Genomic DNA, 12965 nt, shown 5'->3' with positions numbered 1-12965 from the left:
CCACCCAAGAGGTTGCTTTTTCGGGGCTACCTTCCTCTCCCTTTAACATTACTAACTTACAGGACACTGGTAAGATGATGATGATGATGATGGCATCTTAGATTAGAACATGGCCGGTTTTAATGTCATTGATGACTTTTCTGACAATGAGCCTTCGGAGAAAAGATGCACGATTTCTCCTTCTGAGGGCACGTCCCACCTATTGTCCAATAACCTCACAGATCATTTAGGGAACTCTATGTTCGACCCTGTCCTGATACACCACCCAAATTCCGAAGAGTGGTTTCCTTCTGACCACGTGTCAGATTATGTTTCTTTTTAATTAAGGCACTTCTGGGACAAGTCCTCCAGAAACAATTAAAATCTGAATTTCCTCACCCATCCCTTCCCAATAAAGTGGCTGATACCCTTTCCATTGACCCGAAAATATTATAATTTGTTTACTAAATTTGGGAAAGACTCTAAGAAAGGGGTCAATTGGGTCTGGTCTAACTGGCAGGACAACGTTTCGGACCTGGTGGGTCCACTGACCAGGATTATGGATTTGCCCGAGGAGGCTAAGATTGAGGCGAAACAGGTAGATCCTGACACCCTTTGTAAATGGGATCAACATGCCATATGTATGTTGGGCAATACAAAAGCTTACATATCATAACAGAGACGTAAGAGCCTTTTTACTGAAGATAGACCCAAAGCTGAGCAGCCTGGCAACTAAAGAGGAAGGGCCTCAGGCCAATAGCCTTTTGTTTGGGGATTCCTTCATAAAGAAAATGGGAAATACGTGTCTGCTTTTACTACCATAGACAAGGCCCAGTTTTCTATGAAGATCATCTTTTTGTCTCAGGTTTTTGGCAGGGCAGACAAAGGTAGGAGTCGCTTTGCTGGCCGTTATTCCACCAGGGGTCAATCCCCCCACAGTAGCTCCTATCCCCAGCCATTCCAGAACAGGGGAAGCAGAACCAAAGGAGAACAATTCTCAGGTAAGAACATTCAATTTTGTCCTTCCTACTGTAGGAGGCAGATTTGTGTTTTGTCTAGATGCTTGGTTGTATCTAACTTCAGATCCTTGGGTAATTCAGACCGTCCAGGGTTATTGCATATATCTTTATCAAGTTCTGACACAGTGTTGTCTACCCATCCCCATCGCTTTTCACAGGATCAATTTCTGCCTGTTCAGGAGGAGGTGCAATCCTTTCGCTCAAAACAGGAGATAAAAGAGACTGCTTTGATCAGTTTTCCTCATAACCAATTTCCTGGTCCTACTCAACAATTTCGTCGTATACCATCACTTCAAGATCGAGATCATCCTTCATCTCAGAGATCTACTTCTTCAAGACGATTGGTTGATGCGTATAGATCTCCAAGGTGTTTATTTGATGGTTCCGGTTGATCCATCCTACAGGAAGTTCCTTCAGTTTCAATTGACAAATATTTTTCCATTTCACGACTCTACCTTTGGGTCTCACTTCAGCCCCTACGTTTTTGACCAAGATTCTAAAACCAGTAGTAGCCTTCCTCAAGGGCCAAGGTGCGAGACTCATCCTCTATCTAGACAATTTCTTAATCATGGCTCAAGCCAAGTCTTGTCTTCTAGCTTCCTTGCAGCTCTGTCAAGATATTTATCAAGGCTAGGGTCCATAATAAGTGTTCAGAAGTCCTCTCTGGTTCTGTCACAACGTCTGGAATTTCTGGGTTTTGTCCGTTCAATGCATCAACTCCCTCAACAGAAAGTAGATTTATTAAAGAAGGAGATACATCACGCTTTGTCTTTTCCTTTTTGTTCTCTCACATCGCTAGCTCATCTGGTAGGTCTTCTGGCTTCTTCCATTCAAGCCATTTTTCCAGCCCGCTGCATTACAGGGCTCTTTAAAGACTAAAGAATAATATGTGCAAATGGTTAGCTAATTCAAATCCGGTTACTCTAGATTCAGAGTCTAGGGAAAAACTTCTCTGGTGGCTGGGGCGGTTAGACGCCTAGAATGGGAGAACGATTTTCTTTGCCACCCCAGATCTTGTCTCAGAGTCAGAGGCAAGTAAGACAGGATGGAGAGCAAGCGGTGGTCAACTCTCGACTGGAGGGGAGCGCTAGAGGGTGCACAGCAAGATGGCTGCGCTGTAGTGTAGCTCTGCCCGGCTGATCCAATATCTGCTTGAAATACAACACATCTGGTGGTGAAATTGCTTGCCCTGCTCAGCGGGACGTCCCGGCACAGCGTGATGTCATTACGGGCTGCCGGCGAGGGGGCATACTGCCAAGACGGACCGAACGGTGTGTGCACAAGATGGCGACCACCATGGATCAGCAGTGAGGCTCGTTGTGCCCGGAGGGCTGCAGCGTAGATTGCCTCAGATACGCAAGAAGTGAAAGAGTGGAGCGGTGCATCCAACCCCTGACTGTTCCGCATTTCGCCGGAATGTACCTGACCGCATTGCCGCGAGGCTTACCTGGCAAGAGTGCTGAGTACCTGGAAGACCCAGCGTGGCAGCGCAGGTGCGGCTGACAAAAGTGGCGGCCGACCGGAGCTGATGTTACTCTGCAGGGGCCCTCGGTGTGCTGTACAGTGAGGCAGAGTTGGCCGGAGCTGAGTGTGGTGACTGGGGGTGAGGCTGAGGAGTCGGGTGTGGGCCTGGGTACACCGCCGCGGCCTACAAGCCATTGAGGTCGGGAGCAGCACACGGGGTCCCGAGGGGCATATCTTACGATACACATTGGAAGGTGCAATCTGGTGCCCGTTATCTTGGGCTACGCAGATCACAGCACTATTGGGCTGATATCTGAGGCGCTGGACGCATGAACGGAGACCTGCATAACTGAGATCTGTGGGGGCCACGGGAACAGTAACGGAGCTGTGCGGAGGACGGGCGGGGACCTGCTCTCACGACATTGTCCGACTAACAGGCCTCATAACAAGCAACAGTGGTGGACACTCTGCAAATAATCCCCAGCAGTCTCTCCCCTGGAACTGTGGGCCCAGCCAGGGTTGTTGCGGGGATTCTGCTCATACACAGAACTGTGCACAGAGACCCAGGACCTTAGTAAATTGTGGTGTACCAAAAAACTCACCTCAGTACCTAGAACCCCTAACCGACTAGCAACAATGTCTCATTAGCTCTCCGTCCTATAGCGAAGCTACCAATGATTAGACAACCCAGAACATGCGACTAAGGTTACTCTCAGGAATGGTGGGAATCAAGAACACTCTTTCGTTTGTTATTCTCATACCAGTCCACAACGTGAGTAAATAGAGACACGGAAAAGTTTAAAATGTTTATTTTAACGACGTGCACTAAGATGCAGTATTTTTGCTAGCATAAGCAGGCATATGATTAAAAATAATACGATCAGCATTGTTACAATTCCATAAAACACAAAGGGAGAAATCATATTATAATGATAGTGGAAACAGGTCAAATAGTGCCCTGTGTACCACTCTCCCCAGCTATGAACAAGGTTTTATAATAATAATCGAAGGTCTTTTAGGCTTGAATGGGGAACCCCATCCCTCCAAAATCAGCAGAAGTGAATCACATCAGGATCAGCAAAGCTCTCTCTCTCAGGAAAAGGATTTTCTCCAAGTGCCCTAATCATGCATGCAGTGCAATATTAAAGGCGCTAGAATTTCAGTTAGCTGCAGCTGTGTGCATGTTGTGTCTAGAGCGTGGGCCAATCAGCCCGAATAACAGCTTACATTGTTATAGTAACCTCGGAGGCTTCTGCACACACTGTACAGACTGAGGTCGCGATGTAAGTCTAGGGATGTGGAAAACAACCCTCTCTCATGTGAAGAAATTCAAGCAGTCTAACTTACAACACCAGTTACATGCCGTGTAAAGGCAAAATTGTGTTTAAACATCTAATAAGCTTAGGCTAACATAGCAGTGTGTGCACGCAAGGCCCTGCCTTCACTACAGGGTATTGGAGGCAGCATATACATAGCTGAACAAGACATTTTGCAACAGCGTGCAAACGTGATTCTGCTTGGTGGAGACCATGGCGGTACATAACTGCAGCAATCACAACTGCACAAGCATACCAAAGCTGCACACTGGTTTTGCTGTACGCTCGCAATGGGGAAGACAGATAAATCCCAACCCCGCCTCACATTCGACGTGTGGAAGCCCAGCAGGTCACAACAAAAAGCTGCCTCGGAGGTGGATACCCAAGGGGAGGCTCCCCCCTCACTTGCAACAACTACTAGCAATGCAGCGTAGTCTTCAGTCTATCGAAGATAATATGGCGGCTCTGAAACATAGGTTGGATCATATGTCTGCACAGTTGGAGAAAAAAAAATTCGAGGGTGGTGGAGGTTAAGCAAAGGGTCGCCGCCACGGAGTATGGTCTCAGCGAAGTGTCAGGCAAAACTCTCAATATGGAGAAAATACTGGCGCTTATACAGGAGAAGGATGAAGATTTGGAGGCTAGGTATCGCCGTATTGACATCAGAATTATGGGCCTGCCGGAGTCCACCAATAGAGGCAGAATGGAAACATATGTAGAAAAAACTGATGCGAGACAAGTTTGGGCCTGAGAACCTCTCCACTATGTTTATTGTTGAGCGGGCCCACCGCTCCTTAGCTGCGAGACCGATCCCTGGTGCAGCGCCACGCCCTATCATTGCTAGACGTTTGAATTACAGAGACCATGACGCCATACCACGAATGGCCAGAGAAAAAGGAGCAATCGAATACCAGAGGAACTCACTGTCATTCTTTCCTGACTTCACAGTTACGGTGTAGGCAGCGAGAAGGGAGTTTGGCGCAGTGAACGGTGTAGGCAGCGAGAAGGGAGTTTGGCGCAGTGAAGAAGGTGCTACAAGCGGAGGGTGTCTAATATGCGATGCTGTACCCTGCTCACCTAAAAAAGGTCAGGAGGGGGACTTTAGGATTTTCACTAACTCTGGAACATGCGAAGAAGGTAAAAAGGAGGCGATGTGAAGCCTCAAATGATCCGGAGGAGGAGGAGCAATGATGTGCGACCATGAGTCTGGACATGTTGGGTGCCATTCACCTGGGAACAGGAGAGGGTCCAAGAGATTGTAAAAAGAACCAGTTTTTCAGGCGCTGCCCTGGGAGGCTCAGCTTCTTTCTCTATAGAAGGCACCTAGATGCATAGTATCTAAATGTTTGCTTTAAAGTTATAGAGCATGTTGTTGACCTGATCAGCCACCTTCTGCTTAAGTAGGAGGCCAGTAGCACTCTGTCGCTCCTCTCATGGGAGAACCTCACATGATGCAACTGTTCTTTTGTATTTTGGGGGTATTGTTTAAATTGTACAGGGATGGCTTGGCTTTTGCCAGTTGGGGTTGCTGAAGTGGGTGGGGAAGATGGTGGAGGAGGGAGGGGAAGGGCTGGCTGGAACCTAGAAAAGACGTAACAACTGAGCTAATGCAGCATATTTTTAATGTAAGGCATCCCCAAGACATTAATAGCATGTTAAGTAGAAAGTACGGGTGGTAATATTAAGTGTCTCACCTGGAATGTACGTGGCCCGAATAGCCTCAAAAAATTAGATGTTATAGCGTATCTGGACAGGTTAGACGTACAGATCTCCTTTTTTGCAAGAGACTCATCTAACGAGGATCTCAGAGAAACACGTGGGAACATGCTGGGCTGGGGTGCGGGTGGCTCCCTCCTATTCCTCTTACTCCAGGGTTGTGATGATCCTCATGAAGAGAGGTGTGCCGTTTACAATGATTAACTCAGAGACGGATGAACAGGGCAGGGTGGTGCTGCTTCAGGGGAAGCTGAGTGGGGTGAAGGTCCTACTGATCAACATATATGGCCCGAATGTGGAGGATCCTGCCTTCTTTGTTGATGTTTGGCGTTGTATCTCCATGTACTCCCACGCAGAGATAATCTTGGGGTGGGGGGTTAATATTTGCCTTGATATGAATATGGACAGATCGGGGAGTGTGATGGCTCGAAATAAGCAGGCCTCAGACACGTTGATGGAGGCTGGGAAGATACAGGATATATGTCGCTTGCGACACCCAGGGTCACGGGAAAGCACCTTTCATCTCATCGGTAGATGGGACATGGTCCAGATTAGACTATTGGCTTGTGTCATGGGCAGTCCGTATTAGTCATCTGGCCAAAACGCTTTCGGATCACTCCTCAGTACTCCTTGAGCTACAGGTCCCTGAGTGTGATAGACCCCCTTGCAGCAGTCTTCCTTGTCTGATCCAGTTTTTAAGAGCAACATCAGTGTGGCGATAAATTATTTTATTGAAAATGTAGGCTCGGTGGACAGCTTTGGAAAGCATTCAAAGTCACGATCTGCGGGGCATGTATCAGTGCAGAAGCTGGAGTCTTGAAAGACTTGCAGCCTACTGACCCGGTGAAGTACTTGGGGATATGGCTGCATAGGGAACCTGACACGGTACTCTCCATGAATTATGGCCGTGTCATCCTGCAGATCACTGAGCGAGCGGAGCAGTGGGCTAAGCTGCCTCTCGCTAGCTGACAGAATTGCGGTAACAAAAATGACAATACTGCCCAAGCTCCTTTATTTGTTTGTCAATATTCCCCTGCGGCTGAACGTTGCACTATTCAATACACTTCAGTCGGCCCTACTGACCCTTGTCTGGTAGGCAAAAAACTACGGTCCAGTTGGAGCATGCTTACCCAAGCATTTGATCGTAGAAGGTCTGAGGCGCCTGATATGCGGAAGTACTATTTGTGCGCACAGGCACAGTTTGCGCATTATTGGTACTTCCCTCAGCAGTACTTGCCACACACTGCGATTGAAGCGGACACTATGCATCCGTTCCCTTTGGTGGTAGCGACTCTGTCGGGTGGGGTAGGGGCTCCGAGAGCTGAAATAAAAACTCTGTTAGTTGCACTGCGTGGGCATGGAAGACACTGGCTAAGAGGGCGCAGTTGGACTATTTATGCCCCAGAGATACCAATTGCTTTACATCCAGATATCTCCCTTGCGAGCACTAAGGGAGGCTGGGGTCACGCAACTGGGAGAATTGTATGAGAACGACCAGTTTCGGTCGCTTGAGGAGCTGCAAGCGGGGTGGGACCACGGCATGATGCTGGGCTTTACGTACGTTAGGGTGCGGCAGGCTATTCGATCTATCTTCCCTAACTTTCCGGTAGAGCCGACAATACTGAAGGCTCTGCAGGTGATGCTGGTGGAGAGGAACGTAGGGGTATGATAACTCGACTATATAGTCCGTCTATGAGAGAGGGCTAACTCACTGAACACTCCTTTAACAAGTGGAATGAGGTGCTGGGGTCCCCAATACCGCAGGAACAGTGGCAGTCTGTTTTGAGTTCACTGACCGATTGACAGTAAACTATAATCTTCGTATTATTCACTTTAAGTATCTACACCAGCTATATTATACACCGTGTCAATTTCGAAAGTACGGTTTGCGGGAGAATGCGTGCTGTGTGAGGTGTGGGCAGGATGAAGCAGACTTTATGCATCTGGCGTGGAGCTGCGCTAGGCTATTTGCATTCTGGAATCAGGTAGCATGAAGTGCTTACTGAAGTTGTGTTAGAAAATGTAACATGCACACCTGAAGTTTGCTTATTGCGGATGGCCAAGACACTAAAGCCATGTAATCAGCGAATTGTTGCGGTCTCGACCCTATTTGCAAAGCGGTCAGTGGCACAATTCTGGGGCGCCAAAACTGCCCCAACTGTGAAAAAGTGGATCCGAGATTTGATCTATAGCAGGGAGCAGCTAGAGGCTTATGCAGAGGAACTACCTGAGGCCTCTAGGCCAAAAGACTTTTGGGCTCCATTGACTTGGTACTTACTTGGAAACCCTGACTTGCAACAGGCCTAAAGCGTAAAGGTGTGGGTAGCACAAAAATGCAAAGGCTAGATATTCCGCTGTGGGATGCCACGATAATGTTGTATAAGTTGCTATGTGTTCATCTACAGAGACTGCAATGCTGGGTGGGAGGTGGGGGTAGGGGTATGGGTAAGTTTGGGGTTGTTTTTCTTTTCTTTGATGCAAAATGCTTGTATTAATATATGGAAATGCCTGCCCTGATTTGATCTCACTGTGGAGCTATGTACTCACGTGTTCAATAAAAAAAAATTAAAAAAATTAAAAACTCTTGACTGGAGGTTCATGGTCTCTTCAAGAGTCATCACTGCACATCAATTGTTTAGAGATGCTTGCAGGTTCCTTTGCCATCCAGTCCTTTATAAATGACATAGCAAAATGCAGTCCTCCTGCAAATGGACAACCCGTCGGCGGTCGGGTACAAAAAACGTCTTAGAGGTACAAGATCCGAACATCTGGCAGCTCTGGCAAAGAGTCTTTCAGAATTTTGCCTTCAAAGGAACATTTCTTTCAAAGCAGAGTATCTTCCAGGAAAATTGAACATGGTAACAGATTGGTTTTCTAGACATTTTCGCGATTCGAGTGATTGGAGACTTCATCCTTCAGTGTTCAATTGCCTTTTCTTTGATCTTCGGCACCATGTCCATAGACCTCTTTGCTTCCTGTGTCAATTATCATCTGCCTTCCTTTTTCAGTTTGAGACCAGATCCACCAGCTCTGGCTATGAACCTGTTTCTGAAGTAATGGCTCCAGTTCCTCCTTAATCCCTTCCCTATATTCCTTTTCATTGCCCAAGTTTTGCTCGAGTACGCAGACAGCAGTAGTCCCCAGTTCTGATCACCCCTGATTGGCAGTCTCAACCTTGGGTTCCAATGCTGCTAGAACTATTGTTGAACCTTCCAGTGTGGATCCCCCTTTTCTGATTTACTTCTCAACCCTTAGGGTGTTCGGCACAATCTCATTCTAGAGGGCTCCCTTTTCTCTTTCTGTGGAGGATTTTGGGTCTTCCTGGAGAACCCCAGGAATTTTGGAGGAGGCTGTCCGGTTCATTAAACAATCCTGGGCTCTAGGCACAGCTAAAGTATACAAATCAGCTTAGTTGGTCTGGTGTTGCTGGTGAATGGACAGAGTCTGATCCCCTTTCAGCAAATGTAAATGTCAAATGTCGGAATTTGTAAAGCGCACAGCTACCTCCACCGGAGGTGTCCCGGCGCTGTCCGTATACCGCTTAGGAACCCCTCCTGGCTTTCCTGGGAAATGTCCACTCCTGGGCCCCCCCCAGGTGCAGCCAGGCATCCTAGCGCTTTTGGGGCTGTTGTGGAGACTAATCAAGCTATTGCCCAGAGTTGCAGCGTGGGACCCATGATCAGAACAGGCACTGTGGCGAGAATATCCAGTCAGGGGAATTAATGAGCCGGAGACCTGCCGAGGCGGGAATCGAACCCTGGTCCCTGGCCAGAGCTCTGCATCAAGGTCTGCCTGCTCTAACCATTGAGCCACACTTCTCCACCAAATGGGACCTTGGTGGTTAATTTCTTAGCCTTCTTGGCTTCCCAAGTGAAGCCTATTGCACCATTAACACCTACAGATCGGTAATCTCTGCAGATGGATGGAAGAGCTATAGGTGAACACCCGCCCGTTTGTCATCTCTTAAAGCGAGTACATTTTGCTAAACCACCTGTGCCCAGATATCATTTCGTGTGGGACGTTAATTAGGTATTGAATTAGTTAATTTTATGGCCAGATAATGCGGATTTATCTCTCAAACATTTATCTGAAAATGTGACTATGCTTCTGTTTTTGGTGTCTATCAAACATGTTGCACATGTTAGAGCTCTGGATGTATCCTCTTTCCATTATCCTTCCTTAGGAGTTTATTTTCAAATTAAAAGACATACCAAAACTAATTTATTGTCCGTTCCTTATCCATTTTTCCCCTCCCAACCTATATTATATGTTGGAGATTGTTTAAAAATATATGTTTCACGAACTGCAGATCTCAGAAGGTCCTCTGCTCAACTCAATTTCCTTTCAAAACCCCCATAAAACAGTCTCTGCCCCAACTTTGTACCGTTAAGTTGGATGGGTCATGCCCATGGATGGCTTTTCTACAGTTTCCTTTGGCAACCATTCTGCCAGAGGGGCTATGGCCTCTAGAACTTTCTGGACAGGGGCAAATTCACATGATATTCTCAGATCTGCAGATTGGTTGAACGTTAATATGTTTAGAATGTTTTACTGTAAACTAATTATTCATCCTTCTGACTCTATTTTATCATTGCTTTGAACAAGCATAATATGAACCACCGGTCTTGTAATAAAGAAAGATTTCCCTAGCCTTCGTGTCTGAAAGGCTAGATTTTATTAAAGACACAGAGGCAAGCATTATCCCACCACAGTTTGATTAACCCTCCCTGGTCTCTTTTGTCTGCAGTTCCAATGCCTTGAACAGGTTCGGATATTTCCAATTAATGAGACTAAAGTATCTTCTGGATTCCAACTGGTGGATTTCCCCATCTACTTCTGACTTTCCAGGCGTGGCTGGTCTTTTTCTTATGGTCACTCTTAAGGATTTAATGACTGTGATTTTAACTTTATGTTCACTTATATGTTTTCTGAATCTCATATTGATTGACTCTCGCAAGAAAAGAGGGCTCACAGTCAAGATAGTTATTGTTGTACTCTACATCCTATTGGCGACTCCATTTGATGTAATGTAGTTGTTCTTTCCCAGGTTTTCTGGGTATTGAAGTTTTTATTTTGGCTGCTATATTAATTAAAGCAAGAAAAGAAAGCATTGTATTCGCCTACGTGTCTTTAATAAAATCTCGTTTTTCAGACACCAAGACTAGGAAAATCCCACTTCACCCTGGATCTCTGTTATTACTTGTAGATTGCATCTGCTTTCCCTACAACCACCAAGCCATTAAGGAAAATTTCCAGTCATGGATTTTTGTGTGATAGTGTAATGCATATTCTGGGTGTTGTAGTCTTGTTTTTCCATCATTGAGCCAATTAGACTAACACAACTGACATCAATGATATGTAGGTAAAAAGTTCAGTAATGGAGACGGTGTCTGTAAAAACCAAGACTGAGCTTTCCCCACGCTCAATCAACATGCACAACTCCTCCTCTGCCTCTCTATTTGGCTGCAGCCAAACACAATACCTGGCTTTCTGGCATCCCTTCCACCTGGCGGTCTCCGGATATCTCTTTTCGGAACCCCTTCCAGCAAAGGGAGACAATTCCCTCACAATACTCTTTGGTTTCGCTCCAACCCACTACTCTGGTTGCCGCATTCCCTGTCTTGATGCTTCTCAGGCCTCTCCTGCCCACCTTCTCTCTCTATCCAGCTGCCTCAGGAGTTATAGCTCTTATCTCATCTATGCCCTATTTGTCTCTGACCAGCCCTCAAATTATTAAAAGTTCTGATTGCCTTTTACTTCCAGACTCTGATCCTGGTGGTCTTTCTCACTGTCTGCTCCTTGCTATCCCTTCTTTGACTGCCCCACCTCTCAGCTGTCCCTGGCTGCCTCCTCCCTCTTTCCTCAGACTGACCAATCTACCTACTTCCTCTGGCTGTGGCCCGCCCACTGCTGTCTCGGTCTACTCTTGCTGTCTCCTCTAAGAGCTAGGATCTCTATTCTGCCGACCCAGCTTCAACTGCCAAGCATCCTTCTCTCCCTTCTAACTACCGCCTTTCTCTGCTGACAGCTCCCTCTTCCTGCTGTGTTTCCCTGCCCACCACCGCCCCGCTGTCTCCTCCTACTCCCTCCGCTGCCTCAGGCTGTCTCCGTTTCTTCCCTCAATGCCTCTGCCCCCCTTACTGTCTCCGGTCCCCCTCCCGTCCTGCCTCTCGTTCCCTTCGCCTCTTAAAGGCAGACCTGCCTCTGAAGGTCACCGCTCCTCCCCGCCGGGCTCTCTCGGTGGTGGCGTCTTTCTTCCTTCGGGCTGCCCGGCTCAGGCCGCGGTGGTCACCCGAGTCCCGCTCGGAAGCAGCGTGTCTGTAAACAAGCTCTGCGCCCGGCTCGGCCAGCCCCGTTACTGGTGACACGCTCTGGCTCTCCCGCTCCCGGAGACGCTCAGCCTGCGCCGGGCACAGCCAGAGCCCGGAGCGGATCCTGCTCAGTCAGGAGCGGAGCTGGCGGCGGCGCGCGGCCTCGGAGACGGGTGACTCGTAAGCGTGTGGCGCACTCACTACGCTGCTCTACCAAAACACTGGAGGCCGAAGCGGCATGGGACGCGTACGGAGCGTGTGTACGCGTTTGTTATCCACAGCAATGCGGAGTACGCGCCCAGCATCTGCAGCCAGAGCTTCGATGGACGCCACGCTACACGTGTACAATGCAGAGTTTAGGAGATGGCGAATTTGCTGTTGACAGCATGGGCACGAGAGGCGCCTAGAGACCGCGTATATTCTGTGCGGAGTATTAAAACACAACTTTACAATTTACCACATCATTTACGACACACGTAAACACAATTTTTTTTTAACCCTTGGGCAAATTCCTTCAGAGTACCGGAAGCACAATGGAAAGGGAAGAGGGATATGTACAGAAAGACAACGGTATTGCATATAATTACAAATGTGCACGGCATGTATACTGTGATCAGCTGTCTTAAGTTCATACAAAAAGTATTAGAACTGTGATCCGCAGTTAAACGAGGAGCGAGGACACATTTGTGGCTAAAAAGAACACATTTATGTAGTTAGTTGGTTTTTCATTTTCAGTTAAATGCATATATGACCAAGGACAACTAAGATGGAAAATCAAATACAAGCTCAACTAATCAGTGGGAAATTAAATATTTTACGCTAGGAAACCTCTGTTGGTTTATGTGAATGGTTCAGATTGTGATGGGGGAGGGGCCGAGTGCGCGTGTGTAATTAGCGCTGCAGACGCAGTAACTACACGAGACAGCATATTTTAGTTACCGCGTGGTCCCGACTGCTTGAGCAGGGCCACGCCACTTTATTTAAAGCTGGCGCGTAACGACACGCGCCAGCGCTACTGTGAAGCCTCCGACGCAGGTAGACTGCACCACTACCCCGTGTCGGAGGACACTACATTCCTTCCAACCTTTATTAAACAACAACTAAAACATTGAATATGTAGATCTGTTACCAGTCACTAGAACTTCAGTCCCTGGTTTGTC

At 47.5% G+C, this 12965-nt stretch overlaps 1 protein-coding gene across 1 annotated transcript in view; it reads right to left on the bottom strand.

The window, feature by feature from the left end:
- IGF1R (insulin like growth factor 1 receptor) overlaps positions 1 to 11995 on the bottom strand; it is a 1553571-nt gene extending 1541576 nt beyond the window's left edge. Inside the window, exon 1 of the mRNA XM_078683133.1 lies at positions 11693 to 11995. The gene's annotated coding sequence lies outside the window, so the exon portion shown is untranslated. The remainder of the gene's footprint in view (positions 1 to 11692) is intronic.
- Between the last annotated feature and the right edge of the window lie 970 nt (positions 11996 to 12965).

Source organism: Lissotriton helveticus, chromosome 3_1 (assembly GCF_964261635.1).
Source record: "Lissotriton helveticus chromosome 3_1, aLisHel1.1, whole genome shotgun sequence".
Classification (NCBI taxonomy): Eukaryota; Metazoa; Chordata; class Amphibia; order Caudata; family Salamandridae; genus Lissotriton; species Lissotriton helveticus.
This window is presented reverse-complemented; position numbering and strand designations above follow the sequence as displayed.